The sequence below is a fragment of the Pongo pygmaeus genome, chromosome 2, assembly GCF_028885625.2.
Source record: "Pongo pygmaeus isolate AG05252 chromosome 2, NHGRI_mPonPyg2-v2.0_pri, whole genome shotgun sequence".
NCBI classification, from domain to species: domain Eukaryota; kingdom Metazoa; phylum Chordata; class Mammalia; order Primates; family Hominidae; genus Pongo; species Pongo pygmaeus.
This window is the reverse complement of record NC_085930.1, coordinates 159,088,877-159,110,460: the sequence shown is the minus strand read 5'-3', so window position 1 is coordinate 159,110,460 and position 21,584 is coordinate 159,088,877. Positions and strand designations below refer to the sequence as shown.

Below are 21,584 nucleotides of genomic sequence, written 5' to 3'. Positions count from 1 at the left end.
TTTTTCCCTATAGAGTTATTTGAGCTCCCTATATATTCTGGGTGTTAATCCTTTGTCAGATGGGTAGCTTGCAAATATTTTCTCCCATGCTTTGAGTTGTCTCTTCACTTTGTTGATTGTTTCCTTTGCTGTGCAGAAGCTTTTTAGCTTGATGCGATTCCATTTGCCCATTTTTGCTTTGGTTGCCTGTGCTCATGGGGCATTACTCAAGAAATCTTTGTCCAGTCCGATGTCCAGGAGAGTTTCTCCAATGTTCTTTTTTTTTTTTTTTTTTAGTAGTTTCATAGTTTTAGGTCTTATATGTAAGTCTGTAATCCATTTTAATTTGATTTATGTATATTGTGAGAGATAGGGGTCTAGTTTCTGCATGTGGATATTCAGTTTTCCCAGCACTGTTTTTTGGAGAGACTGTCCTTTCCCCAGTGTATGTTCTTGGCACCTTTGTCAAAAATGAGTTCACTGTAGGTGTATAAATTTGTTTCTGGATACTCTATTCTGATCCATTGGTCTATGTGTCTGTTTTTGTGCCAGTCAGTACCATGCTGTTTTGGTTTCCACAGCTCTGTAGTATTATTTGAAGTCAGGTACCGTGATTGCTCCAGTTCTGTTTGCTTTGCTCAGGATAGCTTTGGCTATTCTGGGTCTTTTGTGGTTGCATATAAATGTTAAGATTATTTTTTTCTATTTCTGTGAAGAATGTCATCAGTATTTTGATAGGGGTTGCATTGAATCTGAAGAATGCTTTGGATATATGGACATTTTAATAATATTGATTCTTGCAATCTATGAACATGAAATATCTTTTCATTTTTTGTGTATTCTCTTCAACTTCTTTTATCAGTGTTTTATAGTTTTCATTGTAGAGATCTTTCACTTCTTTGGTGAAGCTAATTCTCAGTTATTTTTTGTAGTTATTGTAAGTGTGGTTACTTTCTTAATTTTTTTTTCAGATTGTTTGCTGTTGGCATATAGAAATGCTACTAATTTTTGTATGTTGTTTTTTTATCCTGAAACTTTACCAAATTTATCAGTTTGAATAGTTTTTGTGTGTGTGTGTGGAGTCTTTAGGTTTTTCAAAATATAAGATTATATCATCTGCAAACAAGAATAATTTGACTTCTTCCTTTCCAATTTAGATGCCCTTTATATCTTTCTCTTGTTTGATTGCTCCAGTTAGGACTTCCAGTACTATGCTGAATAACAGTGGTGAAAGTAGGCATCCTTGTCATATTACAGATCCTAGAGGAAAAGTTTTCAGTTTTCCTTCATTCAATATGATACTAGCTGTGGGTCTGTCATATTTGGCTTTTATTGGGTTGAAGTATGTTCCTTTATACCAATTTTTTGAAGGTTTTATTAATCATGAAGAGATATTCAATTTTATCAAATGCTTTTTCAGTATCAATTGAAATGATCATGTAATTTTTGTCTTTCATTCTGTTGATATGATGTATCATATTCATTACTTTGTGTATGTTGAACCATCCTTGCATCCCTGGGATAAATTCAATTTAGTCATGATGAATGATCTTTTTTGTTGAATTCAGTTTGCTAGTATTTTGTTGAGGATATTTGCATCAATGTTCATTAGGGATTTTGCCTGTATTTTTCTTTTCTTTTTTTGATGTGTCTTTGTCTGGTTTGGTATCAGGGTAATACTGGCTTCATAGAATGAATTTGGAAGTATTCCCTCTTCTATTATTCAGAGTAGTTTCAGTAGAATTGGTGTTAGTTCTTTTTTAAATGTCTGATAAAGTTATCATGTTGTTTCTGAGCTCTAACAAATAATATAAGCTTGTTTACTTTGTGACAACAAAAATTTGTTTCTCTAGGAATGCATATGCATTCCCACTTTTTATGTCTGTTCCTAGAAAAATAATTGTGTATTCATATATCGGGGCCATTGAACTTTTTTTTAAGAAAATAGAAAAACAGGCATAACTTTACTTTTAATTTGTGGGGCACTATTAATAAACCTAGTACATCTGTAGCACCTCAATGATGTTGAAGCAGGAAATTTCCCTGACCCCTCTGTGGGCAGGAACTGGAGTGCAGGCACCGGAACTAGTCAGCTGCTTCAGCACCGGCAGGGGCAAGCTCTACTCACTCGAACCCACAGTGCTTAACCCCTTGCTGAAGGGAGTATGCAGGTGAGGAGGTGCACGAGCTGGGGTGGGCGTTTTGGGGTGCAAGCAGAGACAAACTTTGTACCGGTCCTGTGGCAGTGTCTTGAGGGTGCCCGTGACCGCTGAAGCCCCAGAAAGAGTGTTGTAGTTAGTGCTCTTTTAGCTTTGCCATCCATGGACAGCTTAAGTGTTAACAGCTCAGTAGAGGGTCAGTATGACAGCCTTTTGCACCCACACCTGAGTTCTTTTCTGGCATCCAGGAAGAATGTTGTATAAATGAATTTGAAGGATGGTCAATGTGGGGGATTTTATTGCCAATGAAGGTGGCTCTCAGCAGGAAGGGGAGCTGCAAAGGGGATGGATTGGGGGAAGGTAATCTTTCTCTGGAGTCTGGCTGGGGATGGCCAAACCCCTCTCCAAAGCTGTGCCATCAAGCTGTGCCTCTGAAGTCAAGCTGCTTCTCTCCAACGGTAGTTTCTGACATCCAGCTGCATCTCCTCTTCTCCTCTCTCTGCTGGCTGAGCCTGGGGTTTGTATGGGCACAGGATGGGGGCAGGGGAGGCCATGGGTGGTTTTGGAAAAGGCAATATTCAAGCGGGAAAACAGGGATGTATGTTCTCACTTTGGGCCACAGTTCCAGGCTTGAAGGTGAGGCCCTCGCTGGGGACCTGCCCTCTTCTGCACAGAATTTTCCTGTCTCCTGTCCCTATCAATGTGAAAATTGGTTTTGATTTAAAATGATTAAATATTAGTTAACAGAATCAAAAGTTTTTTGTTGCTAGAGAGACTTAAAAAATAGATCCCCCATTGATCTATTTTTAGGTTTTGTGGTGATAGAGCCTGGCACTTAAGGGACATTCAATAAATATTTGTTGACTCATGATTGACAAGTGTGAACTTTGAGGCTAAAATGAAAAGTCCACTTAGAGTATAAGAAGTTTATATAACTTACCTTAACCACTGTAATGATTTTAGCTGAAGTTTTCATTTTTCTTCCTTCATTTGGATTTCCTGACCTCTGAAAAGTGGAAGACAATTTTAGGTTAACAAAAGTGTCTCTAGGCCAGGCGTGATGGTTCATGCCTGTAATCCCAGCACTTCGATGCCAAGCCAGGAGGATCACTTGAGCCCAGGAGTTTGAGACCAGCCTGGGCAATATAGCAAGACTGTCTCTCTACAAATTTTTTTTTTTAAATTAGCTGGGTATGGTGGCACATTCTTGTAGTCCCAGCTATGCAGGAGGCTAAGGTAGGCTAAGGTAGGAGGATCACCTGAGCCTGGAGGTCAAGGCTGCAGTGAGCTGTGATCTTTCCACTGCACTGCAGCATGAGTGACAGAACAAGACCCTGTCACAAAAAACAAACAAATAAAAAAAATCTCTAAAACCTCTAAAATAATGTGATGGCTGGGATTAGCTTCAAAATAATGAACAAGATGGGCTACAAGTTCATCACTGTTGAAGTTGAATGGTTCATACATGGGGGTGCATTATATTATCCTCTCTACTTTTATATGTGTCTAAAACTTTTCAACACGTAAAGTTAAAAAAAGGATTTATAAGGTTGAAATGTAGTTCCTGTGTTTTTCCCAAATATTTATTTCTCATTCTGGGTCCCTTACTTAAAAGACAAATGGGGTTGGGGAAAGCATTTCCAGGCTCCAAAAATTTGATAGTATTGCTTATCTCCCTAATCGTAGGCCTCCTCTTTAGAAGCTTCTGGACAAGAATAAAGGCTTTGGGAAGCTTCCCAAGGCTTATGGTTGAACAGCCTACTTTAGTTTCCATTACCTTCTTTTCTGGGTGGAGAAAAAAGCCCTTTAGGTTCAACAATTTACAGGGATGTGGCAGGGGAGGTGGTTTTCCATTGAGAACGAGATAATGGCAGCATTCCTTGCCTGAGAAAGGAGCTGTAAGGTGCTGTTGCCTCAGGGCAAACTCCAGACAACTGAAAGCAGCTGTTACGGACTGGGCTGGCTTTTAATTAATTATTTTGGTAATTGTGTCAGCAATTTTCCCTTTTCCTTAGTCTTTGAAAAAAAAAAGCAAACACATCTAACTGTTTATGTAACTACTAGAAGAAACATGAGGTTCTTAGCAACTGACCTAGTGTACCTTGACCGAATTGTATCATGTTTTGTGGGCGTGGACTGCCATATAATTTGTGAGTCTTTTTTGATCACTCGGGTTTTGCTGGTAATATTTCAACAAAGGGGAGGAGACATTCGGGGCTGTCTTTGCTCTTGCCTTGTGAGATGCTCTCACCCTGCTCCAGTATAATTGAGCCAATATGAGTTTTAATCTTTTTTCCCCCATTAAGAAATGCTCAAATTTATATATAGAATACTGAAATCCAATATATATTTAAGAAGTTATCTCTAAACAGTATAAAAGAAACCAAATACATTTGTAACACTACAATGATGTAAAAATTAGTTTTGTTTGACTTAAAATGATTAAATATTGGTTAACAGAGTCAATACTTTTTTATTGCTAGAAAGACAAAAAAACAAACCGTGGAGATTATTCTATCTGAAAGTTCTTATTTATACAGTAGAAGTTACTGATGCCCAGAAAAGCAGTGTGACTTGTCCACTATCACAGGTCCCTTTGAGAAAACTCAAGTTGCTTTTGCTCTCTCTGAAAAGTAGTTTTACAGGGCCTGACAAGAAAATTCACTCAGCACAGCCATAGTTCAAAAGTTAGTGAGCTATAGGAGCTATGGCAGAGTAGAAAAATGAATTTGCTGTCATCTGCTGTTTTATTTTATGCAAGACACATACCATGGGACCTCCAGCTTTAGGGTTCTCAGGGAGACAATGTAATGTAATGTTTCTATTACAGAAAAAAATAGAGAAAACTCAGCCATAAAATATCCAGTTCAAAAATTCAGTTAATGTGCATTTGGGAAATCAAAATATCCTTCTCATATTCAAAGAAAATAATTGCTGTTAAAGTCAATTTGGGGGAAGTCTGCTTTTAATAATACTTTCTTTAGAGAATAGTCACTCAAAAAATTGAGAAAACAGATTCAGCTTCAAGTCAAATATTCTCTATGGACTATACTGATAAGACAGAAATTGGGGGCAGGGGGAGTCTTTTAGAAAAGAATCAGTAAATGGAAAATATATTACCAAGTGAAAAGCATCTAACATTTCATTTCTCCTGAAAGAATATTTATAAGAATTAACTTTCCTCTGTGTATGAAGTGTATATTATTTATAGCTATTTAAAGCTACTAAAAGAAAATTGAAAAAGACAATTTAAAAGTGTTTACATTCTCTTAACCTTTTTCATTTTGACTTATTCCAACCACTGCCACCATACATAGAAACTTTCCCCATTCTAAAGGAGACAGAGACCACTTTGGAGAACAAAAGTGGCTTTAAACACTTATCTTGTGGTCTTGGGAGAGTGGAGAAAAGAGGGGGAAAGGGGAGGAAAGTAAGGAGGGTAGAAGAAAGGACTCCTTTCTAACAAACCTTTTAAGAGCAATATTCTTAGAAATATTTAACTCCTATAAACTTTGCCTCACGTATTTGCCAAGTGCTAAAAAAAAAAAAAAAAAAAAAAAAAAAAAAAAAAAAAAAAAAGTAAAGGAGACAGTAATAATAGTGGGCTATAAAGGTGGAAAGAAGACAACAAAGATAACTCCAGGAAAGGAACAATGCCTGTGCACTGACCCTGGGGAAGGAAGCAGGGGCATATACGTCTGGACCCTTGAGTTGCGAAGCACTTGACCTTCAGTTCCTCTGTGGATGATGTAAAATAAAGAGCATCCCCCACTTATTTTAATTCCAGTTAACTGAAGTGCATGAAACTTGAGAACTGGGTCATCTGTTCCCCTTAGTGCTAATGAGAAAGTTTGAACTGAGTAATTTCACATGTATGAGCTGGATTATCTATCAAAATGATTTCCTGAAAAAATTGGATAGTGATATACTGTGGATATTATTTATACATAATACTATTGACATACTGCAGATATTATTTTAAAGGGTCTCAGAACTTTTCTTTGCTCATGATCTACTGTAAGAAATACATTTGATATCACAACACACATATGCAAACATGTAAATCTAAATTACTGAAATGGAAGTTTCATTTAAAAAATACTTTTCCGGCTGGGTGCAGTGGCTGATGCCTGCAATCCCAGCACTTTGGGAGGCCAAGGTGGACAGATCACCTGTCGGGAGTTCAAAACCAGCCTGACCAACATGGAGAAACCCAATCTCTACTAAAAATACAAAAATTAGCCAGGCGAGGTGGCACATGCCTGTAATCCCAGCTACTTGGGAGGCTGAGGCAGGAGAATCCCTTGAACCCGGGAGGCGGAGGTTGCAGTGAGCTGAGATCATGCCATTGCACTCCAGCCTGGGCAACAAGAACAAAACTCCATCTCAAAAAAAAAAAAAAAAAAAAATACTTCTCCTTAGTAGGCATGATGCATTCTGATATTTTTCCATTTCACTGTATTATTTTTTTTTTAATTCTGTGTTCTAATCCATTAAATTGATTTTACCACCTACAAAAGAATTGAGACTCAGAGTATGAGTCAAAATCACAAACATAAACAAATCAGGGTGCTGACTGTACTCGAGAATAATATGAAATTCAAGTATATTTTATTTGAAACAAACAAGTCTGGTAGAATCCAGAAGTTATCAAATTTGTGTTTTATTTGTCATAATGTAAAACTTCAAATTTTTCAGAATCAGATATTTTTCCAATTAGCATGTGGCTTATGCTGGTAAAAGACAATTTGGCAGCATAGCTCTTTTAAATATTAGACATTTTGCAATGAGAAGAATAGTGATTTCTCAGTTCTGGGGGCTCTAGTATAAAGTTGGAGCCTTAGATAAGAAAGAAAATCTTCTAAATAGAGAATTGCAAGAAGGAACTGACAACAATCTGGAGATAGAAAAGGGTTCTTAAAAATTGCAAAATACTTACTAACACATTGCCCACTTACCATTGAATTTAGCTTTCCACAGGATGATGAATGCTTCCAAGAATTTCACAGTTAAAGTATCTTAAAGGTTTGCGTTCCAATGCCCTGCTCAATAAATGCAGGATTCCCTTCTGTGTTATTCCTTCAATCATTAAAAATATACTTATTAAATATCCACAATATGTCCAGAGATGCAGAAAGCAACAAAATTTAAAAAGCTGTCCTCAGGGTGCCTACAATTAGAAGAGATCAAAGATGAGCAAAAATATCCTAAAATGGATGCTTATCCCCAATAAGCAGTGAGCTCCCCCTATTTCTTTTCTCCTGCCACAGTAACTCAGTTCCTTTGATTACTGGCTACTTCTTTATTAGAGAGCTCTGGTTGTTAGAAAGTTTTTTACGTTGAATTGTTCCTTCCGTGACATCAGTCCAAATTCTATTTCTGTCCTTGGTGGCCATACAGTTAAAAAAGAAACAAATTCAGAGTAAACCCCGCTTTACCAGATTGACATCAAGAGGGGAGACACATTCCTAAGACCCCATGAAAATCTGAGCGGAACACACCCACTGGCATCCCAGTTTGAGAAATGGTAACTCCTGGACTGAATCCTAAAACAGAATCAGAACCATAGACTATTTTAGTTGACAGAGACCCCTCAAAGATATTTAGCTAACTTCTATAATTCTTTAAATAGGAAAATGAGTTTGCAACCTAATCCACTGAAATATTTTCTAGGAGACGTGATTTTGATTTTATCAAGGACATCAGTGGGAAAATAGGATTCACTTTTCAGAAGTTTAATTAAGTCAACTTTGCTGCAACAGATTTTTATTTTTTACCCCTGAGGCTGATATTTGATATGGTTTAGCCCCTAAAGTAACCTTAAACATAAGGCTCTGGACTTTTTGATGAAGAATTTGTGTACATAATATCCCCAAGTGAGCTGAAGTTAAGAAGAACTAGTACGAACAACTAATAAATTGTAGTACAGGCTACAATTTATGTAGTACATAGCTTTTTCAAGCTATGGATTATTATTGTTATTATACTATATTCACAGTTTACAATGCGTATTCACAAACCTGCTCTTTTTAAGCCTTGCAATAATCTTTGAAGTAGGTTTTTTAAACCTTTCTTTCACAAAAGTGACCTAAGAAAGAATTGCTCTTACACTCGTAGCAAATGAGAACTGGAATAGCATAAAGATTTTCTAGTTTAACTCCTTGATTTCATAGAACCTGAGGCATGTAAGGGTTAAGCAACATGGTAGATTTAGGACTAGAACTCAGGAATAAGACTCTCAGGAGATCTCTTTGCCTGAGGTTCTACACCTATTTGCCAGAATCCTGTGGGGGTAATCTGTAAGTCTCACCAGTTTCCTCTAAACATTTATCAATTGGACCATGTTATACCTCGTGTTACACAAATTTGTTTCCTCACTTGGCTATAACTTGGACATCTTTCTATGTTGATACCTATGTTGTGATCTCATTGTTATTTCTGAAGGGTGAAATAATTGTACAGTAAGTATGCTCCAATGCAGTGATACCTATTATTTGTGCCAGTGTCAGTCTTGACTTGTCTGTGCCTATGCCATATTAGTTATTAAATATTTTGAAGAATGATTCCTAGTCCTTTCTCTGTATTCCAAAATCGAGCAGCTGTATCTCTCAATTCTTGAATGTAGCCCACTAGATTTCTCAACAAACCTAGAGCTTAACAAAGGCTAGAACTATGTGATAAGCATGCAGATCTTCACAATGCAAGGCAGACAATCTGGTGTTCTGAGAGCAAGACTGAGGTCTTTCTGTAGATGCCCAGGCCATATGTGGAAGTTGACACTTGGCAACAACAGGTAACTTTTGTTATTTTATTTTCCACAAAAATTCTGACTGTTAGAGAACCTTCCGTGGGTATTCTAATCATTTCTGCTCTTTTGGGCAAATTTAAAGACATTGTAATCCTTAATGATAGTCTCTGAGAGGTAAGAAAGCAGGATTTCTTCCTCCGTACCATCTTGAGTCACAATTGCACATGCGCAAACAGTTGAGCTGAATATCCTTTGATGGAGTCACCAAAATGGCTGAAAAGGGCAATGATTTGATTGATGGCAAAATCAGATGTTTGCCATTTGATGGTAGAATTGGATGAGGAAATATTTTGGAATCTCCTCTCGATTTTCTCATCAAGTATAGTTTTGACAGGATGCAGAATGTAAAGTGGTTTGGTGTTTTTTTACTCCTAACTTCAAGATAGAAAACTTTCACCACCCTTGTGAATTCCTAATGAATTCTGTATTATTCAGTTTCATGTGTTGCCAACATTTATGCCTTGCAGAAAAATAAGCAACTCCATAGTGTTTTAAATTAGATATTTGTGATTTTGACTCATGTGTCTGTCAAAATGACAGTTACAGTGTCACATTGGACTGTTGGGATTTGCAGCATATTGGAAAATCGAACCTCTTCCTTTGCAGTAAATGTGAAACCATAATTCATGTGAGTTCCTTTTTTTTTTCTCCTGTCATCATCAACTAACCTCCAAAATAATAATAATAATGTAATCATGAGGCGTACTGTGGGAAAGTGTCTGGTCTGGCTGGTTGAGCAATGAATGAAGCTGATAGTGGTGATGGGTGGTGTAGCTGTTTTTTCCAGGGAGTCAAGCTTTTTAGATCTCTGACAAATGGAATTACTCTTTATTTTTCATTTACACATTGACTCACAGCATAATACCTGGTGCCGTTTAATGGAACCCATTACCCAATCTAAACAAATTTACTTTAATAATCCACTTATTTCTGTAATCATGATGTATTCATCTTATGGGCTAGAAGAAATGGAGGAAGAAACAAATACATTTTGAAAGCCTAAAAGCTCCTATTATCACGCTATCAAGGCATAACTTGATAGGGCCTGAAAGCCGTATTTTTGTTTTATCAAGGCAAACTTTAAATTAAAATAAAACTTATACTCATCTTAAAACAGAAAACATTCTTCTCATGGTAAGACACAGAGCAGTGTAAATTACACACATGCATGATGACATCAGAAGTAGCTAACAGACGTGCTCCAACCGGAATTAATGTAGGACCAACTCTCAATGTGTTCTCATTCAAACTTCAGCATACTTCACCAGTCAATATGATTTGGTTTAGGTTTTCTTATTTTAGGTACTTTTATGAAAATGACAGATATTGCTTTTATCCCCTTCCTCTCCTGTCCCTCACCCAACATGCACACAATTAAATTATGTAATTGTGTATTATTGTCAAATGACAGAGAGTCTATTTCTGGAGGTTCTGTTATACTACCCTCAATTTTCTCCTGTACCAACAAGCCTATTGACAACATCTACATATTTGCTCTTAGATATTCCTTGTTTGATCTAAGGAACTGAATCCTGTTTAAATGAAAGCAAACACCCCTAAGAGGGGTAATGTTTAAAGATTGGATCAGTCATTAACACCATAACACAAATTGTTGAATTCAGGTAATTAGCATTTATTGCAGGGCTTTTGAGGGCCTGTGTCAGGTCCAGTGACAGTAAAGACATACCCTTGAGGAGCTTTTGACTTTTGTCCTTGTTTCATTTGGTAATGTTGGATAAGTTGATTCACTTTTGGGCTCAAGTTTGTCATCTGTGAATTGAAGGGACTGGATTACAGTAATGGCTTTTTAAATATCTGGGGATTTCCAGGCTCTCCCTCTGGAAAGAAAAGGAGCTGTAACCAGTAGCTCTTGGTTCACTTATTTATACTTAGGCCTTTTTGAAACTTTTTTTTTGAAGACAGGAATTTTCAGCTAAAATATTAAAAATTAACAGTTCTGGAAATAACCCTACTGGATGATTTTCAAGATCTTTTTAAAAATCGTTGCCTCCAGTGGCATTCAACATTCTGTAATTTGACCCTATTTCCTCTATTCACAATAGGATAACCTCCTAAGAGGACATTTTCACAGAGAAGAGAGAAGTCCAGTAGGGCACTCTCTGGGGGTTTCTTGGCATTGGTCAGACAAAGACCTAAAGTGTTTAGTGCTGTGTGTGCCAGTGTGGATGTGCAGGAGGTTGCACCCAAGCTCAGCTTGACAATTTCTCAAATTTACCAAAGGCTAGGCCTGGGGCTCACCAGAGCCTGGGCCACCAACTTTGTGAGAAAAAATTTCCCTCTGAGGAACTTAATTTCCACCAATTCTTCCACTTCAGAAATGTCATTTCTGTCTAAGAAGTGCATTTCCTGCTACTTTTCAGAAAGAAGTTTGGGGCTTCAATAATTCCACTGGCTACATTTCAGCAGGCAAAATGTAGGTTAAAAATATACATAGGAAAAAGGAACTTTCTACACAATAATCTCATCTGATATGGAGAAACTTTAAATACAAACCATATTATGCCTTTGGCTCTTTTCCTCCAGCCCCAACTTGGAATCATTTCTGGAATTGTTCCAAAAAAACTCTCTTAACAATGTCAAAAGAAATGTTAGGACACTCTTTCAACAGTCCTTTAAAATATTAGAAAGTGCAAAAATCACTAACTGATTTGAACTGACCAAAACAGAGAAGGGCTTGTTGTTTGGCATGATTTTTATGATGCTCAGATAAAATCTCTTCTTGGACTGAGAGTACAAATGGAAAAGATTGAAAGCTATCTGGAATCCTTTTTATTGGGGGCCATAGGGTTTGAAGGTTGAGAAAAGCCCCACACTTCCTTAACTTCCCGCCATTAAACTCTGAACTTTAGGACCGAAATAAAAATCCACTGGGCAAATTTACAAGGGCCTCAGAGCGGCTATCCTAGTGGGGGAAAACACAAGGGGAGGGAGTTGGACTTGGGAATCTTAGCATCTTCTTGTTGGTCCTGACTGTAACAGCATGTATGGTTGGGAGTCTGAGATACAATCTCTACATTCCAGAGAAAAGAGGAATATCAGTAAGTAGGAAGATGTCCCAGAGACTGGAGAGATGTAGGCAAGTAAAGGTAAGTAAACAGTGATAGTTAGCTTGAGGACTAAGGTAGAGGTAAAATGGAATTGTCCATGCCCAACCCTCACTGATCTTTGAAACTGCTCAGCCTTTTGAGTGACTTCTGGTCAAGAAGAAGCCTGGATTTTCGGAGTGAGGTAGGTGTAGACTTTATTACATGCCATTGTCCCTGAGACAGCTTTTTATTGAAAGAGGAGGAATTTTAAATATATCAAGTGTATTAGTCCATTTTCACGCTGATGATAAAGACATACCTAAGACTGGGTAATTAATATAGGAAAAAAGGATTAATGAACTTACAGTTCCACATGGCTGGGGAGGCCTCACAATCATGGCAGAAGGCAAGGAGAAGCAAGTCACATCTTACATGGGAGGCAGCAGACAAGAGAGAGCTTGTGCAGGGTAACTCCTCTTTTTAAAACCATCAGATCTCGTGAGACTTATTCACTATCACAAGAACAGCACGGGAAAGACCTGCCCCCATGATTCAATTACTTCTTTTCGGGTCCCTCCCACAACACGTGGGAATTCAACATGAGATTTGGATGGGGACACAGCCAAACCATATCATCAAAAGAATACAGATGTCCAGTGAGTTCTAATAATAAATATTTTCCTCCAACTAGGAGGATCAGAACAAGTGTGAGGTACTTGACTAGAGTCATGGGTTAAGCACTAAGAAAAAGTCTTGCTTCAGACACCAGACTACCCAGACGAGGACTGGCCTTTCTCTGATCTTTGTAGTCCTTCTTGGAAAGGCATCATTCATAGTGAAGGTATCTAACTTGGCTCAGACTTGGTCCTCAGTGAGGCAGTATTTATAAAATGAGTTTATTGTTAGTTAATAAAGATGTTCAGAGGATGTACTCTGTGTCAAATGTTGTCTGTTTGGTTTTTTTTTTGGTAAGTCCAAGATAGGCATTTGAGTGCCAGTTCTTTCTATCAGTTCTCTTCTTTTTTTTTTTTTTTTTTTTTTTTAAGGTGGAGTTTTGCTTCTGTTGCCCAGGCTGGAGTGCAATGGCACAATCTCAGCTCGCTGCAACCTCTGTTCAAGTGATTATCCTGCCTTAGTCTCTCAAGTAGCTGGGATTACAGGCATGCATCACCACACCTGGCTGATTTTGTGTTTTTAATAGAGACGGGGTTTCTCCATGTTGGTCAGGCTGGTCTTGAACTCCCAACCTCAGGTGATCTACCTGACTTGGCCTCCCAAAGTGTAGGGATTACAGGCATGAGCCACCATGCCAGGCCAGTTTTCTTTCTTTATGGCTTTTCTGCATACGAAGGCATAGAGTGTGATGTTTTCTATATACTTTGAATTTCTATAAAAAAAAAGGGCTATTTTTTTTTTATAGAAAAAAGTCAAAACTGCAGTATATTGTGTTTTTAAAATAATACAATATTTTGTGTTAAATTGATTATATTGTGTATTGCACAATACTATTTTATAATTCTGTTAATGCCTAGTAATGCATCTACAACCCTGTGTCAAAAAAAAGACTGTGTTCTCATGAAGAACCAAAACGATAGAATCTCATAAAATGGGCCTGTGCCTCCAAGTACATTATCAGTGACTTCTGACTTTTGTGGTATCTCTAGCCAATGAAACTACAAAGTGAGATCATTTGGAACTTAGGGGAGGCTAGATAAGAGAGAAAGCAAAACTTCAAAATACAAGACTGGTTTAATCAAGACCAGGGGACCATGAACTGTTTGGGACTCAGAAGAAAAAAAGGAGAACTTGAAAGTGACTATAATAAATAGGCCCCAATCTGCTGTTCCAAGGTTGCCTTCTACTTGATGGGAAAATTGTGGTTCCCCAAAGTAAAGACAATAAATTTGATTAAGGGATCTGCCTGGAAAAGGGAGTGAACTCTGACCTCTGGGAGAGGGTTTTGCCTCACCACATCCTATGTGTACACTGGATGAGTAATATTTATTATTGAGCCATGTGATGGAACGACGAACAAAGGTTGTTCCTGGTCATCCTGTGTCCATCACTGCAATTGCTCCTCTTGTGGAATGTGATATATTGCTGGCCACCCTCAGCTGTTTTTGAAGCAGCAACAAATGCTGTTTTGTAAATACAGCTTAGAACACCTGGACATGTACTAGGACAGCTTATTAAACATATTGCATGTTCACTCTCATGCTCAGTTGCAGAAGGATCTCCCAGCACTTCCTTTGCCATGGGGCTGTGCTTTAATTGGCTGTGAATGATGTCATCACACTGTTTACTTTTTTTAGTGAAGGCAAAGATCTGAGTGTGATGTGCATGTCCACATTGTGTTAGGTTTTGGAAGTTTCTGTTTGTCTTGGGTGCTTCCTCTTGGACTACCTTTGTAAGTTTAGTATTTGGGTCCTACTGTTAACAAGCTGGGTTTTTTTCTGCAAACATAGGGCAATCTGTACAATTTGAAATGAAATTTACAGTTAAAATTCTGCCTTGACAAAATTTTAAGACAAGTAGGCTTTGTTTATCATTGAAAGTTGAATTGGCAGGTCTTTGCAGCTCATTTCCACAAAGCGGAACCTGTCTGGGAAAAAAGATATTTGACTAGGTGGTATAAGAAAAATATTAACGCATTTCTTGAGCTTACAGAAGATTGGATTCCTCTCTGGCTTTTCTAGAGAGGTAGGAAAATGCTCAGTGTTAAGTTAAAAAATAACTGATTAAACCGTTGAATTGAACATATGCAACACTGGTCAGCAATGTCACGGAATAGACCAGCAGATTTTCAGGAGGGATGAATCCTACCAAAATGTCTTCAAAGTTTTGGTTTGTTTTTTTCTAAGTATGATTTCACCCTGCTCTATGCCAGGTATATTCCAGAAATTTGGGTTGCACAGTTAAAATAAGAATAATAATATTTTTATAATTAATTTTATTATAATTTGAAGGTACGATGCCCAATAAAAAGCTGAGGACCCTAGTTAAATAAAAACTAGGCTTAAGAACCCAAGAGGGCACCCTGAGGCAATGTCAGTTTTGGACATTTAAGGCTTTCATATCCTCATTAATCCATCCACATGATAAGCCTAACAAATATTTGTTGATGCTGATGAGGGCTATTTCACATGATTTCAGCATATTCATTAGAAGCATCTACATACCAAAACATTCCTCAAAGTTGATTTTTGATTCATTGACAACTTTGGCTGATACCATGGGATTTCCAGAAGTTGCATTATTCTTTCAGGGCATTCAACGTAACTCACTCACTTGAAATTCCTTTCCTGGACAAAATGTGTTTCTAGGTCTAAGGTGAGAGAAAAATCAATCAATAAATAAAAGAACAAAATGTGTTATGCTTTTATTATAGCACACTGATTTTCTGAAAGGCTAAATTATATTATATAGATAAATATAATTTTGGGTTCTCATTAGAATGTATATTTGTCTAGAACGTATTAAACTTCTTTAAAAGATTTGTAGGCATTATCCAAAAATTCTCTAAAATATTTAAAATCTTGAACTTAGATAAAATTGCTGTAAAATTTATTTAAAGTTAGGAAGTTCTGCAAGGGATTGCAAGTTGCCAACCTGCTCTGTGCTTTGCAGAACCACAGCTTGAACAGGGCCACGAGGACCTCAGGATGATCTATGACCCATAGCATCCACTCTGTTGTCAGACACTGCCTATGATGCGGAACTTACCTTTCATGATAAGCCTTCCAACCTTATGTGGCTTTCAGAGGAAATTTATTTGGTTGGCCTTGGGCAACAGGTTTAACTTTTCTGGGTCTCAGTTTTTTCACTTGTCAAGGTGTTCAGTCATTTTTGAGTTTCTACTATGGGTCAAGCAATCCCAAATTCCAGATATTTTCTTGTGGGGGCAGGAGGAGGACCAAGGCAGGGTATAAATAAGCAGAAAAATAAAATGAAATAATGTGCACAGAAGTTTTAGGCATTAGGAAAAAAAGTTTAGCTTTCCCAGGGGAAAGGCTGGGACATTAACAGTTATGAAGACACTATGGTGAGCAATTTAATAAGGTTCAAGGAATTCTGAGAACACTGAAGAGCACTGGGAACATCACTATTTGATTCTTTAGCAGCTCCTTCCCCTCCAAGCTCATGAAACTGATTTTCCTTAAAAACAGGTTAGTGGCTCTGTTCTCTGGATCAGGACTTCACTCTAGGTACTCTCATCCATTCCCTCTAGGGTCCCCTAGAATGTACATGCCCATGAAGGCAGGGACCCCATCTATTTAGTTCATCTTTCATCCATATCACCAAACCCAAATCTGACATGGAGATCCCAATGAGTATTTGCCAAATAAAAAAATACATGGACCATATCCAGAAGCTAAAGGGGAGCTACTACAGGAAGTTACATAAAATAGTGACATGCTTTTCTCTTCCCTCATTAGGCGACCTGGAAGCATACTTCTGGTAGCAATGGGGACATGGGTCAAAGGGGACTTGAGGTAAGGAGGCCTTGTAGGATGGTATTGCAATAATTCAAGTAAGGAGAGATAAGCGGGTGAAATAGGGTGATTCCAAGGATACTGGGGTTAGCCTTGATGGCTTACTGGCCACCTGTATCATTAGGATAAGGGTCTTGTTATTGACAATTGAAAATATCCTAACAGAAACAGCTGGAGCTATATATTTAGTAGTCACCAGCCAATGGGTGACTGCTAAGGCCAGGGATGTTACAGAGACTGCCTGGGAAAAGTAGGTTGAGAATGGAGTTCTATGCACCTTACGTTTGTGATTGCATTCAATTCTGAATTCTAGCCTATGACCCAAGAGGCCCTAAAGCATCAAGGTACATCTTCTTCTGCTTAATTTCAAGGTTATTGTGTGGAATAAGTGAGATAATGTAATGTGCTTAGCACATAGTATTCAATAAAGGTTACCTGGCATGATTATAAATAATTTAATATATAATTTATATCTAATGATGAAAATACACTTCCACGTATGTGCTTATTTAATTTTTCTTTTGCTTGCTTTAATTCACCTGTCATTTCCAAGCAGAAAGTTCCTCCTCCCTCCCTCTCTTTCTATCTGCCAGGGATGACTTAACCATTAGACACAGTGGGCCCAGTGCTTAGGCCCGCAGAACTTTTAGGAGCACACAAAAATGTTTTTTTTTTTTTCTTTTATTGTAATTATTATTATTATTATTATTATACTTTAGGTTTTATGGTACATGTGCCCAATGTGCAGGTAAGTTACATATGTATACATGTGCCATGCTGGTGCACTGCACCCACCAACTCGTCATCTAGCATTAGGTATATCTCCCAATGTTATCCCTCCCCCCTCCCGTTTTTATTTCTTTCAAAATCAGAAGAAAAAGATGAACTTTCAGGTTGAAGAAAATATTTTTATACATAATATAAGTGTATTCATCTTCATTCCAATGCAGTAGTAAAATAGAAATTTTAATTTTTTTTTGTGGAGGAAGAAGCCCACAAAAGTCAGGATGCAGCCCTGTTGCCTTTCCCCTTTGAGCTGCTGTTTTTCCCTTTTTGTTATTTTCTCCATCTTCATCTCCTCCTTGCCTTCACCCCACTCTTTACTGTTGTAATTCCTAGTATTCTTCTACTTCTAGCATTATTTGGCCTATATCCATATGACTCCTTCATATTAAGTGAAAAAATAAAATAACATAAAAACTAGCATTTTCCTTGCATTGGTTTTCCTTTCCTGTGTCAGCTCTTTAATTCCTCAGGTTATCAGCTTTCAGAGTGAAGACACATAATCCCTATTAGACTGGAAGACTTAAAATCGAGTTTGAGACACACCTTCTAAAACTGCAGGCTCTTGGGAGCCTGATTTCCAGTGAAGAGTGTTGCTGCTTTGCATTTTTCACACTTGAACACAGTGAAGAAGATGAACATTAATTAGGATTATAGTGCCATGGAGGCTTACTGTGCTGTGAGAACTCACAAGAAAGAAAATGCCATTTCTTTTTTTGGATGCAATTCTGAGTGTCATGTATGTATTAGTTCTTGGGCCCAAGCCAAGTTACTTTAGGGGTGATATACAATCTGTTATTTTTAGATCATATTGGGTAAGGGTGTAGGCTATTATTTTAGGATAGTGAGAGAAGATAGGTTTGTCTAATTTTAGGTGATCAAGTTTCCTAATATGAATCTTCCTTTAAAAAGTATTTTTGAAATGTTATCATTTATAGTTCAAGCTTACGGAGAACTTAATGTTGGAAGCATTCCTTAGTTCAAGGGGATTTCATGCCTGGGTAATTTTTGAATTTGATTGTTTTCTAGCTTACTTGCCTGACTTAGGATCTGTACTGCTTCTTAAATTTCACAAATAATGAGTTAAAGAAGAAAAGCAAACACACCAAAAACAAACCAATACTAAACTCCCTTCTCCAACAACCAGACTGTCCCAGGGAGATGTATGTAAAGTAAAAAATAAAGTGGCAGGATTCCTGTTTCACAAATAACTTGAATTCTATATTATTTTTTAAAGACAGATTTAAAACAAAGCATTTTATGAATAATGTACAAATCATTAAGACTATAATCGCTAAACTCTAGCATATAATATAAGCCTCTATTTCACCACAAAAATTCACACTGATTACCCAGGATGATTTCCAGATGTTTACTCTCTGCATGTAATAAAATGTTGGTAAAAATTGTGACTTAGCTGCTCTTAAAAAAAAAAAAAAACCTCAACTCTCAGCAGACATGTGAAATTTTCACCGAGACTTTCTCCCCATAGAGTCATCCTTTTCATGACAGAAATCTTCTTCAAAAATCTCTGGCTTACTTAAACCCACTTTTAATTTTAACCAGGGAAGAGAAAGTTGAACTATGAAATGTGATGAATTGATCACTTCACATGTATCAACTGGGTGGAAATTTCCACAGAATTTGCATAACTAGAAAATTGGTACAAGTAAATTATTGGGTCTATATTCACAGATGTGAAAAGGAATAGGAAAAAGATTAAAATTGCAATAAAATTAAATCTTCAGGGAGAACCAAAATATCATGGTAAAACAGGGTATGAATATTGCCTTTTTATGTGTCAGGAATTTGAAATTTGTGAAAATATGCAATGGATCAACTTGGAGCATGACAGTATCATGTACAGCAGCTGAAGAAGAGACAGGTGCCACATGAGGAAAAGGGGAACAGAGAGTCAGGTAGTTCAAAGACACAGGAAAGTAGTTCAAAGATGTATATTATGTAGAAGTCATTAAAATATACTAAAGAAGGAGATGGTAAAACAATCAAATACAGGATAATAAAGTGGAAGGGGAACACAGTGAGGGAAGGGGGAGGAGGTGAGATAATTTGAAAAGAGAGAGGAGATGAAGAGGTAGAATGAGAGCATGCATGGGTGCAATGGTTGGTTCTGTAATGACCTGTTTCTCATGAAAAATGCATTATCCTAGAAAGGAATGATTTTTCTCCTCCCTCACACTACTTTGATTTGTGTGTTTACAACACGCTAAGCCCACTGGGATGCAACTGAGGATTCAGAGCCTTTAGAATGATCAACCAGACACTGCTATTCCAAAAGACACCAAAAGCAGTGTAAATAATTAAATATCAATACAAGTCAACTAACATTTATTGAATGTGTACTCTCAGAATGATGCAGGCATCAGCCTTCTGATAGACCTTAGGGTCTTGACAGAAAGCAAAAACCCAGATGAATAAAATGGTGATTTGGGAGACAGGGACTCAAAAAAGGCAAATGTAACTTAGCCCAGTAGGTCATAACTTTTTTGGGATAATAGACTTCTTTGTGAATCTGCTGAAAGCCTCAGAGCTTCACCCAGGAAAATACACATTTGTGTGTAAAATAAAAATTTTGCTTACGTCATGGAGTTTATAGATTTCCTCAAGTTCAGTTGTGGGCCCCCTAGTTTAAGATCCTATAGTAAGTGCTGAATTTAATAGATGCATAATTTTTAATAGGCCACTGTTTAAACTACGTACAAATTCACTTCAGTTAAAACCTTAGGAATGGTTTGAATTCATGAATTGAACAAAAGAGTGGGACCCAGATGTCATCCTCCTGTGAAACTTTAATAAACCAACTACTTTCTCAATCCTCCAGTGGAGTTAAATTTTGGGGGGTTTGTTTATAAGTTTATTTACACCTTGCCATCCTCTAGAAAAATTTTGACTTATAAAAGTACATATAATACAAAAAACCAAAATAAATATTTTAGGAAAATAAACATCAACCCATGTTTAGGATTGAGGAAGTTGAACTAGCAGAACTTATAGTGTCATGGTAGACATAGGTTACAATTTTGTAACTTCCTGGTGGCTAAAGTTAAGATGAAGTAGCCTCAATTGCAAGACTAATAACAATCCATAAAATAAAAACTAATCTGGTTGTTAGATTATTGGTTGGGATACATTAGGTTGCAAGTAACGGAACACCTAACTAGGAGTGGCTTACAGGCGTTGTTAGGATTTTTTTCTAACATAGCAAGAAGCCCAGAGGTAATTCAGTCATATTACCAATGATGCAGGTTTTTTCTATCTGTCGTCTCTGCTATCCTTAGGATGTTGGTTTCCGTCATACTTGTAGCTTCATTGTCTCAAGTGAATTGCTAACTTGTGGCATCATATCCATGACCAAGGCAGGGAGAAGACTAGAGAGCTCTTCTCCATCTGTAGCTTTCATCAGGAAGCAATCGCCACCTTAAAAACCCCCTCGTAGACTTCCTTTTATGTTTCGTGGCCAGAACTGGATCATATGAACACCCTGGCTACAAGAGAGACTGCTAAATTAGTGTCTGCCATTTTGACCTTTTTAGAGCAAGGAGGGCAAAGGAGGGTCTTGGGGATGGCATTAGGTTAGTATCTTTTACAAAAGATATGAACAGTTTTTCCTGATATTGAGCAACCTCATTCCTGGGTGTCATCAAATGAAGATACTGTGTGATACATCAGACCGTGCCCTAATGTCAATCTATACAGTAAATACAGCAGTGAGTTCTATCATGTATCATGGAGTTTCATGGTTCTCTCTGTAGGCTGATGGCTTAGACCAAGGCACAAACTGGGAGAAGGCAGGTCTACAGGAAATCAAAACAATGTATTCAAGTACAAAGCCTTGTTATGATCTAGTTTAATCCAACGGTAACATTTAGCTTATCTAGAGTCATGTATGAACAGCAATGCCCTTGAACCACCTTTCCATAAATATTATTTCTCACAGCTGGACATTGAATAAGAATGGGACCACAGGGAGTTAAAGGCTGTAATCTCTAACACAATCTTACCTGGAGCACAAAAGCCTGCATTGTTGATAAGGACAGATACATATGCTTTGACAACCAACCAGGGAGAGACTAGGGTTAAACGCTCCTTATAAAAATTCAGAAGCATAACCAAGACGTGTGCCTGTTAGACAAACGATCACTGGTGGTTAGACTGGTGGAGGTGAGCCCCAAGAAGAGGTAATTATTCTTTCCACTATCTTCCCTTAGAGTTTGTCTTTAACTCTATGATGGTATGTACAGCCCATATTTATGTAGTTTGCTGGCTATCAGCCTACTCATTTTGTAGCCCCTGA

The 21,584-nt window shown here is 37.5% G+C and overlaps 1 long non-coding RNA gene across 1 annotated transcript in view; it reads left to right on the top strand.

Annotated features, from left to right (window-relative positions):
- LOC129032654 (uncharacterized) overlaps positions 1-17,995 on the top strand; it is a 31,369-nt gene extending 13,374 nt beyond the window's left edge. The window contains exons 2-3 of the long non-coding RNA XR_008501427.1: positions 16,430-16,486; positions 17,743-17,995. This is a non-coding gene — a long non-coding RNA (uncharacterized LOC129032654). The remainder of the gene's footprint in view (positions 1-16,429; positions 16,487-17,742) is intronic.
- Positions 17,996-21,584: the final 3,589 nt, after the last annotated feature.